This window comes from Herpailurus yagouaroundi, unplaced genomic scaffold, assembly GCF_014898765.1.
Source record: "Herpailurus yagouaroundi ecotype Mexico unplaced genomic scaffold, PumYag 569, whole genome shotgun sequence".
NCBI lineage: Eukaryota > Metazoa > Chordata > Mammalia > Carnivora > Felidae > Herpailurus > Herpailurus yagouaroundi.
In genome coordinates, this window is record NW_024412786.1 from 7,872,838 (window position 1) to 7,897,105 (window position 24,268).

General features: G+C 65.7%; 1 long non-coding RNA gene across 1 annotated transcript; it reads left to right on the plus strand.

The window, feature by feature from the left end:
• The first annotated feature begins 22,319 nt into the window (after positions 1-22,319).
• On the plus strand, positions 22,320-23,750 carry LOC121023697 (uncharacterized). Its single transcript, XR_005787483.1, has 5 exons — positions 22,320-22,473; positions 22,575-22,695; positions 22,776-22,895; positions 22,972-23,101; positions 23,181-23,750. It is a non-coding gene; the product is annotated as an uncharacterized LOC121023697 (long non-coding RNA).
• Positions 23,751-24,268: the final 518 nt, after the last annotated feature.

A 24,268-nucleotide genomic window follows, 5' to 3' on the forward strand; every position in this document is an offset into this window, starting at 1 on the left:
TGCCCGGGGGGACATGGGCCGAGCAGGCAGCAGGGCTACCCCGTTACTTGTGGGGAGATGCAGGGTGCGAGCGGGAGGCCCGGGCCCCAGACCCTGCCACGCGTGGCCCGCGGTGCAGCCAGCAGAGGCCACGTGAGGCGACGCGGGCCTGAGCTGCCGGGCTCTGGATCCCTGGAGCCCACCCTACGGTGCTCCCCGGGCAAGGGTGGGCACAGCAGAGGATGTTGGGAACGTCGACGCCCAGGGCGGTTGCCTTCGGTGCTCTGGTTCGTTTATTCCAGCCAATTCCTGTCCGTCTCCCAGGGGAGCAGGGCCCTCGGAGCAGACCCACTCAGCAAGGGGGTCCGGGTGGGAGAGGGAGGCAGAGAACAAACCCAGGGCGCTCTGGGCGTGGGGAGGGGAGCAGGCGAGTGACAGGAGACAAATACTGCCCCCGGAGAATTGAGGCCTCCGAGAGGCCCCACTGAGAACTTTCTCCACTTTCAAGTTCACCTGTGTAGGGGTGCCGGCCGCCCGTGGCCCATGGTGGCTGGGTCTCTCCCCTTCTCTGCGTTCAGCGTGGTCTGCGGGTGGCTTGAAAACCTGGCGTGGGGGCACTATTCACAGGGCAGGCTGCACATCCGGGCATCGCTCCCTCTGGGGAGCCCGCGCCCGCACTCGGAGCCACATTCCCGTGGCCCTACCCGGTTCCGCCGAGTGGCTCAGGACCACGTCTGTGACAGGTGATGTTCCTGAAAACCAGAAACTGGCAGATCTCCCCGAGAACTTTACGAAGGGGAAAATATTCACTTCTAGTTAAACCAGGACAGGAGACCTGACCCTCGAGAGGCCATCTGTCCCCTCGGCTGACACAGGAGGAGCCGGAACACTCCATAAAAGTGGCTCAGGGTTCCCAACCCCAGGGCGTCCCTGGGACCTGCCACTCTCCGGCAGGCGCCTGCTGGCCCGCTGGATGGGATTAGGCAACAGTGCATTCCATCAGGCATTCTCTCCACAGAGGAATCTTAATAGGAAATTCACCTTAAAAGGTGATCCGCGTCCTCCCGGGGCCACCTTCAGCGAGACGGAGCAGGTCGGAGCAGGGAAAACAAGGTTTAATCCCCAGAGCTTTCCTGTGGGGCTTTGTGGAGGAGACGGCACGGCTCGTGACCCAGCCCCGGCCCCGGCCTCCTGCCTCCCACGCCTTCCCCCTCCCCTGCCCCAGCACGTCTGCCCTGGGGGCGCTCGGGGCCACGGCACCCCCACGCTGGGGGCCAGGTGGAGGCCAGGGGCACAGGCTGGAGCGCAGGGGTCCCCTTTGGCACCCACAGGCCTGACATCCTTGCTCACGATCACACAGGGAAACTGAGGCTTGAAGTTAGGGCACGTGCCGTGCAGGGGGGAGAGGCGAGAGATCGCCCATCCCACCGCCCCTCTGCTCAGGAAGGTGGCCACAGGAGCCGCGGGGAGGCCAGAGGGAGGCCCTGTTCTCTCCTCTCCCCCTGCCCCACCTGGGTCCCTGGCCCCGGGGCGCATGGGGTGCAGTCCCCGCCGGTCCCTGAGAGTCATGCTGGCAGGGTGGGGGGAGGCTGTGCCTGACCGTCTGTCCCTGGGTGTCTGGGCAGCCCCCTCCCCTGGCCGCTCCCGCCACGGTGGGGAAGACACCGCTGCAAATGTCATTACCAGGAGCCATTTATGGGGTGCACTTTGTACACATACAGGGTTTACAACTCCTTTTATTAGCCATAAAAAGGCAAGGGGAGAAGGCTGCAGCTCTGTGGGAAGAGTCGCGGCCGCCTCCTCCCCCTCCACACGACCCCCTGGCCCCAGGGTCCTGCGCGCTCACCCAGGGCGCTGCTCCTGGGGGCTGGGGGGGGAGGGGGGGCCTGTACCTGCGTGGAGGGGGGCAAGGGGCTGAGGAGAGCCCCACGTGCTTCAGTGTTCCGGGAGAGACTGGGACCCAGAGGCTGGGTTTCGCCCCGAGGAGTCCCCCCTTTCTGATCCTCCTGCCCAGCACCCGGGGCTCCGTGCTGCCCAGGCCCCCATGTCACCGTCTCTCCTCCCTGCACCTGCCCCTGATGGCACCCCTGTCCCCAGGGAGCACCCCAAAAGAGAGGCGGAACCAGCGCTGTCTGCAGCCAGTTCCCGGCCTGGCCCCCCCGCTCCTGGTCTGCTGTGTCCTGAGTCTGCACCCCAGATGGAAGCAGAGGAAGGAACGTGCCTCCCCAGCCCCTCCCCCGATGCTGTGTGTAGCCCCCAACCTCTGCAGAGGCTGACTTGGCAACCAGAGCTGGAGTCAGATCCCTGGGGTTTCTTGTGTTCTGTCCTTGTCGTAGAAAGAACGCGGCCTTCCCCCTCCTGAGTCCTGGCCCAGGCTGGAGGGGCCCTAGGAGGGCAGGTCTGGGCTGGTGGAGGCGGGACGCCGCAGGCACCCGCAGGGGGATTCGGGCAGAGGGCAACGGCCTCCGTGGCCAGAGGCCGTCCAGGCCCCAGCCCCTGGCTTATTTGGGCTCAAAAGGCCATGGCGGGGGGGGGGGGGGGGGGGGGGGCCCGGGGGGGCACAGGTGGTCCCAAGGGGGTTGGAGGCTGGGGGACACCCAGGTGACCTCTCCTGGGCGTGGAAGGGATGGGAGCCTCATCTTGGTAGCTGGCTGAGGCCTTGATGTCCCACAGGTGGCTGGTGGCCCCTGGTGGGGACTCCTCGGGGGTCCGTGATCCAGGGGGGGCCCGCGGTCAGCACTACCTTGAACAGTTGCCTGGCCTTTCACTGGAGGAGAAGAGGGGTGGCTGAAAGGGCTCTGGGGAGCTTCGGGCAGGCACAGGCCTCCTGCCCACACAAAGTGGAGATCACAGGTCACAAAGCTGGTGTGAAAAAGGCTGGTGCAGGGAAGGCCGGAGGGGTTTCTGGTCTAGCCCAAGCCCCTCACCCACAGGGGCGCGGAGCACAGACGCCTCCAGGGCTCCAGGACTGCCCCTGGGGGTCTTCACAGGCCCCCCATGTAGAGGATAGAAGAGCCCTCCCAGGCCCAGCCCCGCCGGCCTCCTGCATGGCTCTAGCCACAGGTCACAGACGCATGGCCACCTTTCCTGCACATGCCTGCTGCGTCTCAAGGCTCAGCGGCCTGCTCTGGCCTCAGCTCAGGTCTCCCAGGCCTCCTCTCGCAGACTGGGACCTTTTCTCAGCAGGGAGATGCCTCCCCCATCAGACTAGGCCCTCCCTGGGAAAGAGATTGCTTCTCCCCTCAGATTGGGGCGTCTCTTAGGGTGGAGGCCGCCTCCTTGGGGTGAGTGTTTCCTCTCTCCTTAGACTGGGGCCTCTCTGGGGCAGGGGCAGGGAGGGAGGAGCCAAGACTCCAGCGTCTGCCCAGAGGCGCCCGGCGGGCGGCCCCCCCCCCCCCCGCCCCAGACCAGAGATTCCAGGGGCCCAGGCGCTGCCGTCCCCGGCACCGTGGAAAGTTGGCCTAATCAATACGGCCGCACGCTAAATAAATCACTCGAGGGGCTTAGTGCAGTGTTTTTGCAGCGGCTGTAATAATAATGTTAATAACAATGCCCCTCAGAAAACTGGCAGAGGCTGGACTTACCGGGGTGTGGAGGGGGGGGCCGTGATGGCGCCCCTGCCCCCAGCCTCTGCCCACCCACCAGGCCCCGAGGCCACCCAGAGCCTCCTGCGGGGCTTCTACCCAGCCCAAGGAGATACCCTGGCCAGAGGGGGCCGGAGGGGCCAGGAGACAGCGGGAGGGGGGAGGGGAGGGGAGGGCGCGGGGAAGAGCGGGGATGGGAGCCAGAGAAAATCAGTGTTTGTCCAGGTACAGCCCCTCACTCCTGGGACCCACGTCCCCGCCTCCAGTCCCGGCCCCCCAGCTGACTCAGCGGAGGAACCTGTCACACCCAGGGCCAGGGAGACGGCCTTCCTTCCTCGGGCTTTGGAGCACCAGGAGGGCTGAGCGTGACCCTCTTTCCGAGTAGTGGGGGGTGGGGAGGGGCCGAGAGGCCAGCTAGCCCTGGGGGCGCACAGACGGCTCCAGGCCCCGTGGCAGGGCTGAGGTGCGGAGGTGGGCTCTGTCCCCTTGGCGGGGGCTCGAGGATAGGACACTCGGGCTCAGCTGGCCCCTCTCTCCCTGGGGCCCCTTCCTCTCAGCAGCTGCCCCTTCCCAGCGGGGGTCCCTGCCCCCTTTCTCCCCGTCTCCTCACCTGGCCTCTGTCCACCATCACTCTCTTTTTAAGGACACGACCCCTCTGCAGACTGATTCCCAGGCCACTCACCCGCCCCTGGGGTCCCCCCTACAATGAGGGGGTCCCGCCCGTACTCAGATCTTGAGGCCGCAGAGTCAGGCCATGTTTGGGGTCTCCCGGGGGAGCCCCTCGGCCCACTCAGCACCTGAGAGAGCCCTGTGGCTTCTGGCCACGGGGGGCAGCACGGAGCACCTGACACGCTGACCATCGGGCTAAAGGGCAGAGGAAGACTGGATGGTGGGCTGAGGTCACTGGGGGGCCAGGTGTGGGCAGGAGGGACACTGTGCAGGGGGCCTGGGGGGCAGGGGCAGGGAGGAGGACTGGCCGACTGAGCCAGATGGTCCCTCGCTTGGCTTTATTCGTGAGGCCGATTTCTGGGGGCCTGAGGGGTCCCCAAAGGGCGACTGCTGAGGACCCGCTCCCGGGGGGAGGGGTGTCTGCCCAGAGCGCTGTTTTGGGAGAGGGTGACGGGTAGCTGGGGTTGCCGGTTAAGACTTCAAAGCGTCGCCTGAGTTCAAAGATGTCACAGAGTAAGGGTCGTGGGCCCCGTTGCGCTCTGTTTCACCTCAGCCCCCAAAAGGAAAAAGGGGGGTGAAGGGGGGAAATGAGGCCCCCCACCCTCCGTCTTCCGAGTGGGGGGAGGGAGAGGTCCCCGCGGGGCCTCTCTACGTGGGGCCTTTGCGCCAACTCTGCCCCCTCCCTCTTGTGCGACGGCGACAGAAGACACACCCCCCCCCCCCCCCCAGAAAAACAGCGGACGTGGGTCCACGTGAAAACGAAATTCCTCGCTTTATGATGAGAGGGAGGGAGGTGGGGGGTGGGCAGAGAAGGGGTGGATGGAGGGGGCGGGGAGGGCGTCTGGGAGAGGGGAGAGAAGAGCGTATGTTACCATTCTCCCTTCCCTGCCTGGGCAAAGCCGCCCCCCCCCCCCACCCCCGCCGGCCCCAGCCTGGATGCCCACCCTGGGCCTGGGGCCCAGCCAGGCAGGAAAGAGGGGTGGGGGGGGGAGGGGCAAGGGGTGAGTATAAACTGGCTGCGGGCCCAACCAGCAGTCAAAGGTTAGAGCGGAAGGAAATCCATAAGGAGAACCAGGGCTGGGGGGCGGGCGGCCGGGGTCCGAGCTGTCCTGCGGGGAAGGGGCCACCCCGTTCCGGGGGGGCACATGGAGCCAGAGAGCAGGGGGAGGTCTGGGGTCTCCTGGCTGGAGCGGAGCAGCCAGTACCACGCCCTAAAGCGGACCCCCAAAGGGAGCCGGGGGTGGGGGGGGGGGTGACCAGCTGTGGCCAGCTTGGGCAAGGGGCTCCAGGCCCGAAGACCCTCCTTTCTCGGTACAAGGGCCACGGACGGGCCCGGTGGGTGGGCAGGAAGGCCATCTGAGGCGGAGCTGCTCCCCACAGACCCTCACCCCGTGCGCGTCTCCGGCCCTGAGGAGCCAGGCAGGACCCGAGCGCCCCACCCCAGATGCCCCACAAGGGGGTCCACGCCACAGCCTTCACCCAGCACCCTGGAGCCCTAGGCCACGTGGGCCCCCGGAGCTGCGCCCGCACGGGCCCGGCTGCTGCCCGCTGGCCTTCGGTCCAGGCCTGAGCAGGGGCCTGGCCGGCCCTCCCAGGCCAGAGCCCGCAGCCCGCCTGTGGTGGCCAGGCGCTCCGTGCCTCTGGGGGAGACTCCCAGACAGCGCTGGGCCTCACGTTGCGGCCCAACTCTGGCCAAGCTGCTTGCACCCAAGGCGGGGCTCCCCAGGGCACAAGCGGGTCGTGCCGCTCAAGGCCCCAGGCCCTTCCTTCTGGCCTGGCCGCTCCTAGCGGAGAAGATGCGTCCGCAGTGTGTGCTAAAAGGGCGGGTAGTGCTGCCCGAGTGCGCACGGAGGCGGCCTGGCTCCAGACCCGGGAACGGAGCCGTGCGCCCTCCAGCACAGCCCCGCCTCGCCTGGGACAGAGGTGCTCCGCTTGAGAAGGCCCTCGAGGGCCGCAGCCCTGTGGGCATGGCTGGAACAGCCCAGACTGGGAGGGTGTCCTGAGGAGAGGTGGGCTCCAAGCAGGGAGGGCTGACTTTCATTCCCACCTCTTCAGAGGGTGCGGGGCCCCACGGGGGGTTTCTGGTGCCTTGAAGACATAAGGAGGGCGCCCCCAGGGCCTGGCCTGGTTCCTGTGAGCCCTGAGAAGGGTGCAGCCTCTGCCACACCCTGAAGCAGGCGCGGAGTGAGTCGGGCACAAGGGTTGGTGGTGGAGGGGAGCCGGCACCCCTGGGCGCCCTGTACATCCATTGGCTTGTCAGCGCAGGTTGGGGACCCCGGCCCTCCGGCCCTCCTCCGGCGGCCGGCCCCTCTGCTGGAAGGAGAGAGAAGGCGGCAGACAGGGCAGAGCACAGGCTTGGGCAGAGGGGCCTCCCGGGGCCAGAGCCCAGCTCCCTCCTCTGCCAGGAGCCCCCAGGCCCGTTTGGCCAGTGGATGCCCTCCAGGACCTCCCGGGGATTCAGTCGGCCCTGCGGGGTGCAGGACCTTGCAAGCTGAGAGCCAGGAGGTTCTTCCAGAGAGCAAGCTTCTCTCGGAAAACAGCTCCGCGCTCTGGGCCTGGCCACCATGGCGCCCTTGCGGGTGGGAGGCTGGGGCCCCGGGGTGGCAGGAGGTGTCGGTGGGAGGCACAGGGAGGAACTCCCTGGGGCCCAGCTGAGTGAGGCAGGCCCAGGGCACTGGGAGGCCAAAGCTGGTGCAAAAACACACCACACGGTGGTGGGTGGGTGCCCATGACCTGGACCCAGGACAACAGTCTCCTGAGCCCCGTCACAGTTTCAGGCACTGGACCCCTCAGTGCCCCTGCAAAGCAGCCTCAGGCTTGGCCCTGCTCGGGCCTCCCCGAAGAGATGGCCCAGGTTCTAGAAGAACCATGGGCCCAGGTCTCCCTGTTGGAGCCTGGCCACAGGCCAGAGGGGGATGAGGGGGCAAGAGGCTTCACTCTTCCCGCTGACCCCTCCCGCCAGCAAGGTTTACTGGGTGGCTGCCACTGCAGGGCCCACGGAGGTGCCCCGGGGTGGGGGGGGGGGCATCGGGGTGAGGGCAGCCTGGCTTCCCTCTGACAGAGCCACGGGAAAGGACTGGAGGGCCGGTCTGGGGCCCCGGAGGACAGTGGGGGAGAGGCTGTGGGGCGGGGGGCCCACGGTGCCTCACGGGGCTCAAGGAAGCAGAACCAAAGCTGGGGAGCCCTCAACCCGCCAGTCGTGCAGGGGCTGTGGAGCCTTGACCGAAGCCCGGGTGTGGATCCGGGGCTCACTGTGTGCACGGGCACGGGGCCCAGGGCCCCAGACCCCATCCGCTCTGCCCCCTCTGCCCGGGCACCTGTGCTCCGGGCTGTGTCTGGGGAGGATCCCCACATGGAACCCGTGTGGCCAACTCTTTGGGTGCTCATGGGAAACTGAGGCCGGAGGGGAGGGGGCCAGGGGGCAGTGACCAGACCCCAGGAATGGTGGGCAGGGCTCGGGGAGACACATCCCGAGGAGGACGCGCTGTCCCCGCTGCGAGGGAGCAAAGCTGACGCCTGGGCTCGGTGCTGACTGCGGCCTGGCCCCAGCAGTCAGGTCCAGGGGACGGCCGAGGGCAGGACACGTGCTTGCTCAGTGGCCCCAAAGGCCACGTCCATCCAGGTCCAGCAGGCCACACGACAGGGTGCCCGATGACGTGGCCCCGGGGCGCCTGGCTTCCCAGAGCAGGGGGAGCGTGGCCGGCAAGCCTGCAGGTGTCGCCTGGGCGGTCTGCAGAGGTGAGTCCTGCAAAGGGGGCCTTTTCAACTTGCTGGGAAGGAGGCCAAGAGATGGTAGGGAAACTGAGGCAGGGAAGGCATGTTGCCGTGTCGGTCAGCTCAGGCCTCCATAACAGATGACACAGACCAGGCAATGTCAACCAGAAATTTATCCTCCCCCAGTCCCAGAGGCCGCAGCCCGAGGCCCAGGCGTGGGCGGGGTCGTCCCTCCGTGCCTGTCCGTGTCCTGATCCCCTTTTCTCACAAGGACCCCATCTCACGGGATCAAGGCCCAGCCCGGTGACCCTATGTTACCTTAATCACCTCTGCAAAGGCCCCGTCTCCAGATACGGTCACGTTCTCGGGTGCTGGGGATCAGGACTCCGGCATAGGAATCTGGGGGACACAATTCAGGCCCTGACAGTCACCGTTCCAAAGAGAGTCACCATAAAAGTCAGGCGAGGCTGCTGCCGGGAAGGGGAAGGGAGGCAGACACGTTTGCTTTGGGAAGTGGGGGGCTCGAAAGTACCGTGAAGAGAGAGGGGGTGAGCCATCTGCCTCGGGGCCGGGGGAAGGCGGCTTCCCAGAGCCAGGTCACTGGCCACACTGGCCCAGGTGTTCAGGCCACGGGGGGCAGGGGGGACGGGCAGAGGGTGAGGGCTCCATCCTGCCCAGGGGCTCACGTGGAGGCAATCAAGCCAGAGTGAGGCTCCCGGATGGGGGTGGAGGGCCCTGGGGCCTGGGGGGGGGGGGGTGACAAGGAGCATTTCCTCAGACAGGGTGACGGATGAGAGGGGGAGCGCGCGGTTGGAAGCACAGTGTGGGAAGCGGCTTAGCCAGAGCCGGATGTGTGAGAGTCAGGGAGGACGCTGCACGTGCAGGGATGGGGCCCCCCCCCCCCGCCCCCGCCCCCGCCGACCCCGGACTCACAATCACGCAGGCGGGGCCCGCCCAGGGTCGGGGCAGGACGGAGCTCGTGCCCAAGCTCGGCGTCCCCCCGGCGGTCCCCATGCTGGCCGTCTCTCTGCCTCCCCTAATGGTCCCCGTGTGAGCTCGGACAAGGGAAGTGAGTGAAGGCAGAAGTTCTCTCCAAAATAGCTCATCAACAAAGCCCAGATGGAAAATTCTGCCTCCATGGAGCGCCTTGGAATTGGAAATTATTTCTTTCTGGAAATATGCAGTGTGAGGGGTGAGATAAAGGACAGACCCTGCACGTTCCTTAAGACAGAAACTATTGAGCCCACGTGCCACCACCAGCCCCCTCCTCCTCGGGACCCCCTCTACGTACCTGCCTCCCCCACCCCTCCTCCCGGCGGCCCTAACTTGGGGACACGGGACAGGGGGTCTGAGCCCCGTCAAGGTCTCAAGTGGGCCGCCCCAGATCAACAGAGATGCAGGGACCAGTGACCTCCGACGGCTGCCTTCCGGAGTGCCCCACGCACCCCCCGCCCACTCTGCCCAGATCCTGCGCACACACCCCTGCTGTGTCACCGCTCAGAGGCGGTGCAGGGGGGGAGCTCAACTCCAGGTGGCTGCGGGGCCCGGGTTCCCGCCATCTTGTGGCTCTGCACTCCAGAGCATGCCCACTCCGTGGCTGGGTCCTTGTGGAAACTCACAGGGGTCAGACCAGGAGTGGCACGTGTCCTGGTCCCCCTCCGTCCTGTGACTGAATCTGCCCGGGGGCTGGAAGACGTGTCCCCGGGCCTGGCCCTCGCTGGCCCCGTCGGCAGCAACCCCCCCTTCCACCCGCGAGCCCTGGTCCCTCTGCACCCCCGCCAGCCCCTCTCCCCCTCCCACCAGGTGGCTGCCCGGCCTGTGGGTGGGAACTCGGGAACATACTTGCCCCGCTGCGGTGGGGGCCCCCACAGGCTTCGAGCTCCAGACGGGGAGCCCTCCGTCCTTGAGTCTGAGGGCAGACCGCTAGGTGCCCAGGGCGGCCCAGCCCCAGGACCTGGGAGAGGGAAGAGGTAACCCCCAGCTCAGGAGGCCACTTTGAAGGGGCCCTGTGCATCGTAGGCACTGGGCAGAGAGGGACCTCGCTTGGGTTAAGGCCAGAGCAGGCAGGCCTGTGTGTGGATTTCGGGAAGGGAACCAGGGTGAGGGCCCCATCTCCTGGGCCAGCCTCGGGGGGCTAGGAAGAGGCGGGGGCGGGAGGGACAGAAGCGACTCTCGGCCACGAGATGACCGTGGACCTTCCCCGGCCTTCCCAGCTCTGAACCCCCGACACGCAGCCTCAGCCTTCAGGAATGTCCTGTCCGTGGCGGGAGCTGCCAAGGAGGATGGACAAGGGCCCAGGAGCGGGGGCCCAGGCAGGTGGCCGGCTGCTCTGACACTTTCCTGGCTGAGGTCTGCGTCCCCCATGGACGTGGCTGTGAGGCTTTGGTGGGCTCGCATCTGGGGGCGCGGGAGAGCGTCCAGGCCCCTGGCCCGTGCGCTCAGGCTCCCACTCGGAGGGCCTGCGCTGAGGTGTCTGAAATATTTGTTTTCTAAGGGATTAGCTTCCAGATGACTCTCCAAGAGGCCAGGAGCCATCACTGTGGCTGCAGCAGGAGGGCCCCTCTTCCCTCTTGGACGCTGACCCAGGGAGACGTCATCTGTTCCCTGAAAACCTCAGGCCACGTCCCTTTCCTTCCCTTGCAAGTTGGCCCGTCCATCCATCGATCCGTCCATCCACCACTCATGCGTTCGTTCACCCGTTCATTCACTCAGCAAGCACCTCTGCCATGACCAGACCCATGGCCAAGGGCTCAAGACCCCCTCTGGTCGTCAAGCACTCCTTCCTCCCCAAGCCAACAGCAAGGCGGCCACCTTCCAGGGGTTCTGTGTCCTCGGCCCTGGCCTTCAGGGCTCTCTCCTCATCCTGCAACCTCTCTCACATACCCCCCCCGCCTCCAGTACCGGTCCCGATGGAAGTGTCAGCCCCAGACTGGGGCGGGGCCATTCCCTCCACCTGCCCTCTCTTCCCATTGACCCCTTAGGGGTCCAGTGGGGAGGGAGTGGGGCCACCTGTTTCTCCCGCCTGGGTGGAGTAGCTCGGGGCGGGTTCTCTGTCCTTCCTTGGTCTGTCCCCCTGGACGCTATTGTCCCTCCCTGAGATTCGAGATGGCGGTGGTCCCTGTGGGTGGAGGGCGGGTGTCACGGAGAGAACTGCCCGAGCCCGGCAGGTCTGGGGGGGAGGCTCTGAGAAGGGCTTGTGTTGGGCCAGGTCCGGCCGTGGGGGACTGTGCACATTTGCAGCGAGCCGTCTGGGGCCCAGGGGTCCCCAAGTCCCCAGCTTGCAGGCGGGAACGGTGGCTGTGGGGCACCCCGACAGACACCCCACAAACCCGGCTTCGCCGGGGTCCAGGGCTCGTGGCAGATGTTGACTGTCCTCGGCCCGGGAGCAGCGGTTGAAGCCACAGGCCGCGGACCCACTCTGCACGGGGGTACCAGAGCGGGGTGGACCGTGGGATGTGGCCTACAGAAGGGCCCAGGGGTCAGGAGTCAGAGGGGCAGTCGGGGGTCAGTGCAGGCCGGGCAGAGGGGCCACAGGGTAGAGACTGGTTGTGCACCATCAGGACGAGGTAGATGTGGAGCATGGACGTCCTCAAAGGGGCTGACAGCAGGAGGGACTTCACGAGCCTCCCAGGGCCTCAGACACACTCCTCGCCCCGCAAGGCCGGCACCCGGGCCCGGGGACGCAGGTGGGCGAAGCCCTGGGTCAGCTGGCTCCTCGGGGAGCCCCGCTGGGCCGGCCACACGGGCCCTGATCGCCCTGCTCTGTCCTCCTCCTTCTGAGCTCTGAACCCCCAGGTGTGCTCACGCTCACAGCTTGGGCCACGTGAGCTGTCTCGTGGCCAGCAGGGGCCCCGGCCGTCTCCCACCGGCTGCGCCGCGCCCAGCCCAGCACCATGACCGCCAATGGCGGAGGGCGCCCGCTTCTGTTCCCTAGGCCATTTCCAGTAGGGTCTGCTGGCTCCCCTCTCTTCCGCGTCGTGGAAGGGTGGGGCCCAAAGACGAGACCGGGAAGCTTCCTGGGAGCAGAGCCGGTGAGCGGCCTGGCTCGGAGGCCCAGAGTGGCCCGAGTGTTCCCGGGGACGGTGCCCGTCAGCCACCTCGTCCGCGCGCCAGGGAGCTGGCCTCGGGGCCACCGCCGATTCCCTCTCCCGGCTCGGCTTCTGCTCTGCGGCCGGGGCGGGGGGGGGTGGGGGTGGGTGAGCCGATGCGTCAGGACCCCCATCATCCCCGTGAGGAACCCGGGAGACGCCACACCTGCCAGGACCCCGGTCCCCTGAGGCTCGGCGGGACTGGCCCTCCCCCGCGTCTGCTGGGCATCAGGCGCCAACCCCGCGAGCAGGTCTGGTTAGTGCGTTACTGCCGCCTCCACTGCTGTGCCCTGGAGGAATCGAAGAGCACCTCCTGGAGGAGGAGGCCGCCTCGGGGAGGCAGACAGACGGTGCCCGCCCCGGGGCCTCTCTTCCCCACCTCAGGAGGGTGAGGCTTTCCTCATGATGGCTGAGGGCCACTTCCCCACACCCTGCCTTGGAGGTCTCAGGGCCGCAAGCTGGCGCACCTTCCTGGTCACAGCACCCCCAGACTGGAGGGCAGGGCTGGCGAGGGCGCAGAGACCAGGGGGCCGCGCACAGGTGGGGGCTGCCGGGAAGCCCGCGCGCCACGGAGGAATGGTGCGAGGGAGTCACGTGGAAAACCGCCAGTCCGGCGACACGCAAGGCAGCCTGTCCACGCCGTCCGCTCGTGAGACTGAGTATGTGGTCTGATCTCTGTTCTCTAACCATGAGATGACGTAAGGATCCGGTCAGAAAACAGAACCACCCAACAGACAAGAGGGTTCTAAGGGGTCAGACCCTGTGCTGTGATGGGGCTCTTTCGGCCACCTCTGCTCTGGGGCTGGGCCGGGGCCGGCGGGGCAGACGCTCAGGGAAGCAGACAAACAGGAAGCGAGAGGGGACAAGAGACACCAGGGTGCCACCGAGACACACGGGGCCCAAGTGGACATCTGGAGCCTCCCTGCCACCTGCCGTATTGAATGCGTTAGAGCCCAAACACACTCACATCCACCCAGAACCTGTGACCCTGGCTTGTTTTAGACAAAGGGCTCTTGCCTGCGGGGCCACGCGGGAGGAGGGCGGCCCTGGTGCAATGACTGTGTCCTTATAGGGAACATGAAGGGTCCTTCCTGCCTCTTCCAGCTCCTGGGGGCTCCAGGCGTCCCTGGGCTTAGAGCCGCGCCCCTCCAGCCTCTGTCTCTGTGGTCACGTGGCCTTGGCCTCTCTCTTATAAGGACGCCTGTCCTAGAGTTAGGGTCCACCTACGAAACCCTTGATCTCGTCTCGGGATCCTTAACTTAGACTCACCGCTGTGAGGCCCTTTATCCCAACAAGGTCACGCTCACAGCTTCGGGGCACTGGCACACGGACAGGTCTTTTGGGGGGGACCGTCGGCTCACTGCAGATGCTACCTGCGGGGGGTTGGAAGCCTGGATCTGTTCACGGCTGTTCTGCCAGGGCCGCGGGGGAGACAGCCTCCTGTAAACGAGGGCGAATGAGCATCGGGGCACAGAGCCGCGGAGAGGCGTCTAGGGGACACAACTCCGGGCTCCAGCCTGTTTGTGAGCCAATCTGAGCTCAGTCCCACTGGATGGATCTCGGAGCCGGTCGCAGAGGGAGGCAGGGAAGGCCCCGGAGCCGCCTGGCTGCCCGGAGAGGGTCCCCGGGCGACTCCCCAATGCCTGAGCAGACCACCCCATCCGCAGGACAGACGTCCATCAGCTGAGCCGGCCGGCCTAGTTTAGCTGGGGTGTCGTCCCCCCAAACATTAGCACAAGTGGCTTTTCCTGTCCACGCAGTGCCAGCCTGCTAGATGGACCAGCCTCCGTCCAACAAGGGGAGCGGATTCCAAATAGCTGGCCTGCCCTGCAGCTCCCAGGCCTCGGGGAGCCCCACCAGGCACCAAGTCGCTCCTTCCAGTCCCTATCTGGACACGCTGTCCTAGGCCCCTCTGGGCAGCTGCCCCCAGGTTCTGTCCGTCTCATCCTGCAGCCAGGTCCCAGCCACCACTGGGCACCCCCGGTGCCTGGTCTGGAGCAGCACCGGGTTCAGGCGGATGTGCAGACCCCGCCATGGGAAGCCCCGAGCTGGGCCTCGGACAGGCTGGGCTGACTCCTCCCAGCTGTCCGGTCGTGAGCAGCACAGGCCTGGACTCCCGTCTCGCGGCTCCACACCCCCACGCGGTTTCCATCCTGGGGTCTGTCACGGGCTGAATCGTGCCCCCCTCCCCAGATTCCTACACTGGAGTCCTAACCCCCAGTACCTCAGAAGGGGACTTTATTTGGAGACAGGGCCATGAGAGATCACTGATGAGGTCCTGGTGGAGGAGAGACGGTCCTCATCCAGCGTGACCGCGTCCTTACAAGCGGGGGAGGTGCACGGACAGAAAACCCAGGCGCACAGGAGGAACGTCACGGGAAGACAGGGCAGAGACGGAGGGGTGGGTCTGCAGGCTCAGGAATGCCACGGACTGTCACCGCCGCCAGCTGCCGGGACGGAGCCGTGGGACCGATGCCTCCGGCAGAGCCTCCAGGAGGAAGCAGTCCCGGGACACCCTGATACCTGGCTTGTGGCCTCTAGAAGTGTGAGGGCACCGCCCAGTCTGTGGGGCTTCCTTACGGCAGCCCTAGGACACTAACATGGGGCCCGGACGGGCTGCCCCAGCCCAGCATCGTGTGCGCCCTCCCCAGCCCCGCCAGGGGTGAGAGGAGGCAGAGGTGTTCCCCTCTGCACACACACAGCGCCTGTGCTCACGTCCCCTGGGTCAGAAATCGGTCACGTGGCCTCACCTAGCTGCAAGGGAGGCTGATAAATGTAGCACTATAACAATATAGCATCCAGGAGCTTCTAGGCGGGACGGTTGGCAGTCTGTGGCATAGAGGCTAGAACAAACGTCTTGGGGTCCCCCCAAACAACCACCCGCCCCTCATCCCCGCTGCCCTTCACTCGGCACCGATGCCCTAGGAAGGCAGCAGGGCTGTGGCTCTGGGGGCACCTGCCCCCTCCCCCCCGGGGAAGGCAGAGGACCGAGCTGAGGGTTCTGGGCACCGGGTTTTGAGCGTCAGGCAAAAAAGTTTGGGTTTTCCCGAAGGAAGCTCTTGCGTTTCCACGTGAAGTGTGCGGGCTCCAGGAGGCACGCAGAAAGCTGAGTTAGGGGTACGGCCAGGATGCGGGGGGAGTGACTGTGGCGGCTGTACGGGCACCAGGGAGCAGCGAGTGTCCGGGTGGCAGCTGAGGCCAAGGAGGGAAGGGTTACAAGCAGGAGCAGCAGGAGGCAAGAAGAAGCCGGGAGAAGGCGCGCAGCGTCCCGGGGGCCCCGAGACCCAGGCGGGCAGGGGTATGTGCCCTTAGCGGACAGACTCTGCTTTGCGCCACTGCGTTGACCCCTTCCTCCTGCCCGCTGCGCCATTCGGTGTGGCTTCCTCAGGGGTCTCCTGGGGGAAGAAGCTCAGACTGGCATCACACGGCCACGCAGGGGCCGACGTGAAGAGCCGTGCTGTGCAGGGGCTGTTTAGGTGCTGAGGGGAGGTCTCCCCAGGGAAATCGGGGTCTGAGCGGGATGGGACTGATGGAGGCACAGTCAGGCCTCCTCAATGAGGGAGGCCACAGTGGCCAGGGGCAGATCCGGGAGCCTCGGCCAACCACAGTGAGAGGGAGGGACATATTTATGGAAACGTGTATGTATCTGGGAGGTTGGTATCTCAAGAGGGGTTAGCACCCAGGAGGGAGGCTGGCATCCAGGAGGAAAGCTAGTACCTGGGATGGAAGCTAGTACCCAGTTGGGAAGCTGGTACCCAGGAGGGAATCTGGTACCCAGGAGGGAGGCTGGCACCCAGGAGGGAAGCTAGTACGCAGGAGGGAGGCTGGCACCCAGATGGGAAGCTGGTACCCAGGAGGGAGGCTGGCACCCAGGTGGGAGGCTGGTACCCAGGTGGGAGGGTTCCTAGGGATAGGCTCTCACTGAGTCCTGCTGATGGATGTGGCCCTGGGGTTGGCAGATGGAGGGAGAGGGTAAGAAGATGGCCCAGCTCATGGAGGTAAAGTGATTGCTTCGCTACTGACAGGATTTGGGAGGTGAAGGAGTGTAAGTGCCAGGGTGATGAGGCTAGAATATTTTCATATTGTAATATTAATTAAAATATTTAATATTAATTAAATGTTAATATTAAATATAAAATATTTAATATTAATTTAAAATATTTTAATATTTTATCTTCTAAGTGATTTCTACACCCAACGTGGGGCTCGAACTCGCAACCTCAAGATCAAGAGTCACATGTTCTGCCAACTGAGCCACCCGGGCGCCTGAGGAGACGCTTTTCTAAGAAAGGAACTCGGAGGGAAGCCAGGTGGGCGGAAATGGCTGCTGGGTTTGGGGCCCTGGAGCCACAGATGCAGGGGACCCTGCCAGCCCACTCGCCGGGGTCCGTTAGTCCTTTGGCGAGAGTGCCCGAGGGTTTCCTGGGTTGGGAGTGGGGGGGGGGCACAGGCTCTGGGAGCGGCCGAGCGCGGGCAGAGGAGCGCGATTTAGGCTGTGCCCCTGCCGCCCGGGGTCCCGCACCCTCCACGGCCCTGCAGCCTGTACCAGGCGCCACGGCCTCGGACGTCCCACGGCACGTGACGCGAGTTCATGGCCCCCTCTTGCAACTGCCATTCCTCTCCACACACACTGTGCCACACCTGCCTCTCCCGGAGGACACACGCTTTCACCTCCCCTCCTGGCTCCGGTGATGCTCCTTAAGCTCTTACCCTGACTTATCCCAGCCCCGGGCAGGGCTTTCTACGTGTTTCCTTCCGGGCAGGGTGGCACATCTCCGACCCTTCCGTGGTCCAGGGCACCCTGCAGGATCATGGCCTTATTTCCTACTGAGCCTAAATGCAACCCTAAGCGCCTCACCCAGAGCCCCCGGAGCCATTCCCAGCTTATCAGGGAAGTCTGCAACATGAGCCACATTGCCAGCCCTGTACCTGCCAAGCCTCGTCAAATGTGCCCCCTGTGAGCTCTGCTCGCCCCCAGACCCCTCCATCCAACATCCCATCCAATTACTCGCTCATAACCCACCCCTAAGCCTCTAGGCCCCCAATGTCACCAGCTAGCACTTCCCGCATGGGCTCCAGTGAGCACAGGCCTGGAAGGTGAACTTGCTCTGTGCAGGAGGATCCCTGGGGCTCTCCATCTTGCTCCCAGGGAGGCAGCGGTGAAGCAGACAGAGGCAGCCATGAGGTACCTACCGGTCAAGCCTAGGAGGGTGGAGATGCCCACAGTGCGGGGGGCAAGAGGGTCGGGGGTGGGATGAGGTCTGTCCGCGGCAATCTGCCTCCTGGCCCAGCCACGTCTGCGGACTCTGGGCACCTGAGAGGGGACTCCAGGCCGTCCTGGTCCTGCTCCATGCGTGGGTCGCAGCACCCAGCGACCCGTTGTCACTCTGGCCAGCAGGGATCAGATTGGCCCCAGGGTCCCCAAAGCTCAGCCCACAAAACTGAATCCTGGTGGTTCCTCCACTAGGAGATCCTCTCTGGCTGATGAGACCAGAGGCTGGTGTCAGGCTTCCCTCCCAACATTCTATTGATTTGCAAATGCACCATTGGCATGCAAATGGCTGAGGTCACCAGCAAAGCTCCAAGTCCTCCCTGGGGAACCAGTGAACAAAAGAGGCGCCTCTAGACCCCAAGAAAGCGCAGTCGGTACCTGAAGGGCCTCCAGACCCTGGAACCATGGCAAGTGGCCAGAGGAGTGGTCATGACGGCAGGACCCTGGGTCTGTCCAAGAGCCCATGTGTTGCTGGGACCTGGTTCCCGAGTCACCTGGGCCAAAGGGAAGGTGACAACAAATGCTTGGAGGCACAGGGCCCCTGCCCTTGGGGAGGACGTGGCTGGGAGCCCAGGAGACGGAAGTCCAGGGATAGGAGCCCAAGCCAGAAGGGTAACGCCTCTCTTGGAGCCTCCAGACACGCAGAGGTCCTGGGGGCTGCCTTGCTGAACACAGGATTTCTGGGTCTTCCTCCTGGGTCTTGGGCTGACCCCTGTAGCCCCATCGCATGCCGACGGGTGTTGAGTTGGTTGTGGGTGACAGAAGCGGCCGCGAGGTGGCAGTGCTGACTCACACTTCACCGCCCGAGGCGCCTGAGGCTGGGGTCCGCCCTCGCCACGTCCCGGGTCCCGGGTCTGCAGTGGTCCACGGGGGTCATCAAGGAGATGGGCACATGTCTGAGCCACGCCCGGCCACATCATCTGAGTTGGCCAAGGCCGAAAAGAAATTGGGGCGACAAGAAAGAGTACTTGGGGGCAGTGAGGGATCCCCATGCCTGGGATGCCGCGGTGTCGGCTTCAGAAGGTGACCCTTCCTCCGGGTGCCTCCGGCAGCACAGGGCCCTGGGGGCTGCCTTGCCAGGAACAGGTGGATTTTAGGGTTCTCCCCCTTGCATCGGGTGCCACCCCCAAGCTGATTGCATGCCCTGAACGGTGCCAAGCCCGCTTGTGGGTGTTGGAGTCAGCGGTGACCGCGAGGTGGCGGCACCAACGCACACATTACAGCAGTCACGGCAGAGGCTGTGGTCCACCCGCGATATGTCCCGGGTCCGCCCAGGCTGGATTCCGCAGCGGTCCACGAGGGTCATCAGGGAGATGGGGTGCTTGTCTGAGCCACTCCAGGTCAGGCCACGTCCGCAGTCCCTTAGCCGCGGGTCCCCTCGAAGCCACCAGTGCCGTGGAGGGGGACTCACATCACATCTCCCAGACACGGTGGTGACAGCACCTGCCGCCACCTTTGGCGCACCGGACCCCACACACCGAGGCCACCAAAGACAGCCCCCCACCCCCTGGCTTTTTAATTGAGCTGGCTTCCAAGGAAACTCTCCCAGTCCCTCAGACCCCAGGCAACAAGGCATTAACATCCATTCAATTCCGGTGTTCAGATGCTAATGATCTGGGCTCGTGGCTGCCTCCCACCCGCTGGGGAGGTCCTCCTGCGGAAGGTCCAGCTTCGGAAGGTCCTACCAGTCTCCCGAGCACAGCCACCAAAGTGGGGTGCGGCAGACAGCCCAGTGTCCCGGAGGGGGTCATTAAAAGGTGGGGATACTGACGTGGCGACCGCGCTCTGGGGCCAGGGTGCAGGTCCCCACAAATGCGCCCTGGGATCACGGCGGGTGCGGGGAGGCGCGTGTCCCGACCACAGCGCACTTGGTCTGTCCTAGAGCCCACGTGCTGCTGAGAGCAGAATCCGAACCGCACCCTAGGACCTGGTCCTGTATCAGCAAAGAGGGGATACTTGGGAATCAAAGGGTCCCTGCCCTCGGGTGATGAGGACTTGACGGGAAGCCCAAACTCTAGAGGGAAATGTACCACCCTAGACCCGAGGCGGCACGGGATCCTGGGGCCCGAACGCAGGAGGATTTGGGGGTCCCTCCTCGCACGGGGTGCTGACCTCCAGGCTGGGTGCACTCTCTGGGTGGCCCTGAGCCCGTGGGGGCATGGAAACAGCAGTGACCGCGAGGTGGCGGCACAGACTCACATATCACTGCCCGCAGCGAGGCTGGGGTCCGCCCGCAGGGCGTCCCGGGTCCGCTCAGGCCTGATGCCGCGGCGGTCCACGAGGGTCATCAGGAAGACGGAGTGCTGGACTGAGCCACTCCATCTGTCACCCCCACCCGCGTGGTTGAATCTGGGGAGACGGGAGAGAATACGTGGGGGCCGTGAGGGATCGCCACACCCGGGATGCCGCGGAGTCCATCTCAGAGAGAGAGACCCTTCCCACCGGGGCTGCGGGCAGCAGGGGATCCTGGGGGTTGGCTGCCTCGCCGAGTGCAGGAGGATTTCGGGGCCCTCTTGCCTTGTCTTGAGCCAAGCCCCAGCGTCCCATCGCTCACCCCTGCACCCCTGCACCCCTGCACGGCGCTGAGTCGGTTGTGGGTGTGGATACCGCAATGGCCGCGAGGTGGCGGTGAGGACTCACATCTCCACCCGGAGGCTGCCGAGGCTGGGGTCTGCTTGTGGCGAAATGTGGGGGTCTGCCCCATCCTAACTTGGGCGTCCATCCACGGCAAAGCCTGGCTTTTTCCCCCACAGAAAAGCTGGGGGTTCGCTCATGACAAAGGCCCGGGTGTCAGGTTTGGAGGCGAGCATCCAGCACTTTACGGCGGCTCTGCCAGAGGACCGCCCCGAAGTGCGTGGACTCCAGCTTCTTTGCCTACGTGTGCTGCATCCCCGGCGCCAACCCCGTAGACTTGGCGGGCGGACCCGGTGCGCCGCGGGGCCCCGATACCCCCGGCAAGGCCAGAGTGGTCACCCCACGGACAGGACGGACAAGAGTGTTGAGGGATCTTAAAGCTCTCAGGTCTTTGTTCGGTCCACACCCCCAGTGCCACAGGCAGGCGGGTGCGCAGGGTGCCGGGGCAGGACTAGGAGGCTACACAGCTGGTCACCAGAGCGCGCCTGTGAGCCACAAGACGGGAACGCGGGGCACCCCGACCGCAAAGGGAAGCCTTCCTTGCGGGAGACGCGATCCCCCCAGTGTCAGATGGTACTGGGGCTGGGAATCGGCCACCCGCCCTGGCCACTGGGACCCCTGGTGAGCCCCTGTTCCCCCCCCCCCCCCACCCGCCCCCCGCGACACACACACATGCCTCATGTGACTGCTCCCCGTGGACTCCCAGGACCCCAGGGGGAGCGTGGGGTCTCAGCCATGGTGGCGACTGAGGGTGACTCAGTCCTGCCCCCAGCCTCCCCGAGCCCCCAGCCGGAGCCCCCGTCAGGAGCAGAGTGCGAGCCCAGCGGTGGCTGGGCGGGAGCAGCGTTCTTGGTCTGCCCCGAGGGGACCCGAGTGCTCCGACCCAAGGGGAGGGGGACGTTTGGGGACAATGCCAGTCCCTGTGTAGGCGATGCCAACAGAGGGGTGCGGAGAATGCCCTCTTTGGAGAATTCCGGGACGGGTGTGCTGGACCGGTCTGGGGCGGAGGCGGGCCTTGCGGCGGCCCCGAACACGGTCGCTGCTCCCATTGGCTGGCGGGGCAGGGGCGGGAATTCGGGGCGGGGCCACCCCAGTTAGAAAAAGCCCGGGCTAGGGCCGGCGAGCAGGGTGCGGGAGGGGGTGGTGGGTGGGGTGGGATGGGGGGGTTCGGGGGAAACTGGGGAAGCGGGGGAGCCGAGGGGTAACCAGGGAAGCGTGGGGTACTGGGGGCAACCAGGGGAAGATGGGGACGGGGTACAGGGAGGCTTGAGTGGGCCAAGGATCACCTTGGAAATCTGGGGTCTGGCAGGAGCGGCAGAAGGTTGGGGGGCTGGCTTGGGCAGGGCTGGAGGGCACCTGGCGGGAGTGTGGCGTGGGGTCCCAGGTGTCTTGGAGTACGGGTGACATCGGCATGGGATGGGCCCAAGCTGGGGGTGTAGAGGAAAGAGGGGGGAGCCAGACATTCATCCCGGTCAGTTTTGGTTTCAGGACGTGGCGGCTGGTGGACGAGGGGAGCTGGAGAGAGATTCGCCCGGGACCTGGGGCAGTGGGGCCGTATAGCTGGCAGCCGTGGGTAAGTGAGGACAGCGGTCTGTCGGCCAGGTGAGTCCCCTCCCCTCCCTGGGCCTTGCTCTGCTGGCCTTCTGCAAGAAGGGGGCTTCGGGGAGCAAGGGCCAGCGAGGAGAAGCGGCTGACCTCCCGGCAGAGCGGCGGGACGAAGGAGAGCGGTCAGCACAGGTGACATTGTCTCGGGGGGAGCTGAGACCGTGCGGGCTGGGGGGGGGGGGGGGCCGCGTGCCCTTCCCAGGTAGAAAGAGCATTTCGAGAGAGCAGGCAGGAGATGAGGCAGGGCTGCCGGCAGGAGAGGTGACAGGTGGCTGTGGGGATCCAGCACGTGCGGGGTGGGGGTGGGGGCACCAGGCCCGGGTCGGACAGGATGAGGTGGGGACTCAGGACGCAGCAGGGGTCCCCAGCCGCCGCCACATCTCACCCACTGAAATTCATTTAGTAGCAGGTACAGGAGCGGCTCTGGCCAGGCCAGAGCTTCGAGGGCTGGGGAGCGGGAAAGAAGGGGCAGTGCGCGGGGTGTCCCGCAACAGGACGTCACCGGAGGGAGCGGCGGCCGCAGGTACCGGCTCCGGAGAGATTTCTGCAGCGAGGAGGCTGCTGCGGGCCCAGCCTGCGGACGCGCCGTTCCCACGTGGCACTGCGGCCCAGGGTCTGGCGCGGAGAGGGCCCACAGTGTACTTGGTGACACTGTATGCCTTCACCGCTCAGCCCCTGGGTCTGGCATGACAGACAGGACAGCACCAGGGGAGTCAAGGGCACTGGCGAGACCCGACTAGGCGAGGCGGGTGGGGTGGAGTGAATGAGAACTCTGGTGGGGGGCCGGGGCGCAGGCAGGGGTGAAGGGCGGGAGCCTGGCGGCGAGTCCGCCGGGGCACTGGCCTCCAGAGCCCGTGGCCAAGGTGGGCCTCTGCGGGCGACGACGGAGCAGGGATCGGTGCCTCTGGACTCGGGACTGGAGACGAGGGTGAGTGCCCGCTGGCGTGCCCGACACCCCACCGTCCCCCCGCCCGCCCACCGCCTCTGCCCGCGGCTCAGCTGGCACCCCCTCCCCTTGCCCACAGCCAGGTCTCCAGATCGGGTGATGTGCTGCTAGCCTCCGAAGGCCGGGCGCGAGGCTGCGCTCAGAGAGGCATGACATGGTCCGGTGTGACGGCGAGGACAGACGTGACGCCGTCCGGCCTTCCTGGTGAGCGCGGCTGTGAGGCTTGGCCCCCGCAGGCAGACCCACCCGCAGGGCGTCACCCCTGAGCGCTCTTGCTTCCCTAGACCATTCTAGGCTGGCGCCGCGGGGACCCGGAACACCCAAGGGCTCGTTCCTCTGCGCTCCTGAAGGAGCCGACACATGACTGCTGCTCTCTGGACCCCTAGAACCCTCAAAACGACAAGGTGAGGAGTCCCCGGCCAGCCGCGGGCAGCGGGCGCGGGCCAAGGAGCAGGGAACTCACCGTGTCCTGCCCCGCAGAAATGGTGCTACCCAGCTCACGCCTGGGCCTTGGAACTGGGACTTCTTCAAGTCCCCTCTAGCTCTGACTCAAGAATATGCTGCATTCTGGAACCACTACACTCCTTGACTCAGGAATCGGCTCTGGAAGGTGAGTGCGGGCACCCTTCTGGAAGCTTCCGGGGCCTCCCTGCCGGGTCCCCGCTCACACGTCCTGTCGCTCTCTGCAGGTCAAGCTACAGGAACGAGACCAGCCCGACAGCAAGACCGTCGGAAGCGAGCAGCACCCGCGGCGGCCGCCACCCCGCCTGGCGCCTCCGTCTCCGTGGCCACCCTGCCGTGGACAGGCGACCACCAACCAGCCTCCACGCCCCCATGCCCCTCACCCTCCTTGTCTTCTTCCTTTCCTCTGTGCTTTCATTTCCTTTCTTTCCTTTCCCCTTTGCTCGGGACTCAAAGCCTCCGTGACTCCGTTTCCCCGTCCCTCCCGAATTCAATTTGCACTAAGTCGTTTGCACTGGTTTGGAGTTCTGGGTCTAGCCTCGAGTCCCCGAGCGCGTGTGCAAGCAAGCTGCTGAGTGCCCGCACCGTGCCCAGCGCCCACCTGCCGTCCATCTCTGCCTGGGGGTGCCTGGGTGCGGCCGAGTGTGTGGGGCCCCACCCTCCCCTTTCCTAGTCTGGGAGCTCCAAACACCGAGCAAACCTTGAAGCATTCCGTTGTAGAGCAGCTCGCTCTGTGCCCCTCCCCGCCGGGGTTTCACCAGAAGCCCTGGACTCATCAATAAACTCAGTTACAGCAATTTGTCTCAGGGACTCTGGAATCCGAGCTGTTTGCCTGGGTGGGGGTGGGGGTGGCTCCGGCTGGGGGAGGTGGGCACGGAGAGGGTGGGGCACAGGATGGGGGGCATGAAAAAGCCATAGAGGGGGGCACAAGGAATGGGAAGGTCACACATGAGCAGGGGCACAGGGCGGGGGGTGTCACAGGGCGGGAGGGGCCACCGGGACGGGGGGGGGGGAGCATCACAGGGCAGGAAGGGGCACAGGGATGGGGTGAGGCACACGGAAGGGGGGGCATAAGGGAGGCACACGGCCAGGAAGTGGTTATGGCCCAGGAGGAATGGGGGAGGGGGTGGATGAGGAGGGAGGGCAGGGAAGGGCATAGGACACAGGGAGGGGCCTGTGGGATGGGGTGACAGGGAACGGAGACATGGGGTGGGGCCCAGAGGGGAGAGGTGGGGGGGCAAGGGAGCCCTCAGCACGAGGGACAGGACGGCACAGAATCTCCCCAAGCCCCTATCCCGCCACACAAACTGCCTGA